At 47.0% G+C, this 1,305-nt stretch overlaps 1 non-coding gene across 1 annotated transcript; it reads right to left on the bottom strand.

Annotated features, from left to right (window-relative positions):
* Nucleotides 1-673: 673 nt before the first annotated feature.
* Nucleotides 674-745, bottom strand: trnad-guc (transfer RNA aspartic acid (anticodon GUC)). The gene has a single exon. It is a non-coding gene; the product is annotated as a tRNA-Asp (tRNA).
* Between the last annotated feature and the right edge of the window lie 560 nt (nucleotides 746-1,305).

Here is a 1,305-nt window from a genome sequence, read left to right as displayed (position 1 = left end):
ACCACCACACACACACACACACACACAGGCACCTACCTTTCTATTCTGGCGTCTTCCTCCTCCCTTTCCCGCCCGGAAGAAGCGACTCGGCCCGAAACCTTTATCTTCCCTCATTTCCATGAATGCTGCCTAACCTGCTGAAGTTCTCCAGTGTTTTGTGTATGTTACCTACTCAACCCCTACGTCTTTAAAATGTGGAACTGGGGGCGGCATCTCCAAGGAGTGGACTTGTCAAGAAACGGTGCAGCATGTCTTGTTTGAATGCAGTTTCTGTGAGCTGCAAAGGAAACATCTCGTTGCTAAATTGAGATATTTGAGAGACACCGTTTAACATGGAATGTTCGTTAGGATATCACTGCCATCGTAATGGATATAGATGCGTATTTCACTTTCTGAAAAGCACTGGACTTTTTGATATTGAGTTAGTTTTTTTTACGGGGGAGAAATTTACTGGCTCTACTTCCTGTCTCTTTCCTCCACACTCCAACTCAGTAGGTGGCGGTACTGCACCTTATGTTGGTCTGCCAAACGCCATTAAATTTTCACAAGAAGAAGAAAGAAAATTAAGTTCTCGGAAGAAAGGCAGGCGGCCATGGGGAGAAAGTAGCAACTCTGGACAGATAGCGATGGATTTGATCCAGGTTGCCGGCGGTAGACGCTGAAAAAACTGGTCCTCCCCGGCGGGGAATTGAACCCCGGTCTCCCGCGTGACAGGCGGGGATACTAACCACTATACTACCGAGGACTTGTTTCAGGGTTTACTGTTAACCTTTATATGCGATACAGTAATGTTGTATTTGTTACTATTATTCTTTATCATTGTGCGCTGTGTCACATGACACGAACGATCATGGTCTTATGACCATGGTTGTTCTTTGACTGGATTTTTCTACAGAAGTAGTTTGCCACTGCCTTCTTTCGGGCAGTGTCTTTACAAGACCGCTGATCATTAGCAATTTTCTTCCGAGACTGTCTGAAGTGTCAGTGGTCGCTTAAACAGGAATTGTGACATGCACCACCTGCTGCCATGGGGCTTCACGTAACCCTGGTCGGGTTGTGGGGATGGGGGTGGGAGATAAGCAGATGCCACACCTTGCCCAAGGGTGACCTGCAGGCGAGCAGAGGGAAGGAGCAACTCACACCTCCTTTGGTAGAGATGTATCTGCACCCTACACCAAATCTCAAGACGGCTTCTTCCAGGCACACACCACTTTCTATGGTAAAACGCCTGCCCCGCACATTTCCTTTAAACTTCTACCCCTTTTAACTTCAACCTATGTTCTTTCGCTTGAGGTATTTCTACTC

This window comes from Mobula hypostoma, chromosome 8, assembly GCF_963921235.1.
Source record: "Mobula hypostoma chromosome 8, sMobHyp1.1, whole genome shotgun sequence".
NCBI lineage: Eukaryota > Metazoa > Chordata > Chondrichthyes > Myliobatiformes > Myliobatidae > Mobula > Mobula hypostoma.
The sequence above is the reverse complement of the archived record's forward strand: the minus strand, read 5'-3'. Positions and strand labels throughout refer to the sequence as shown.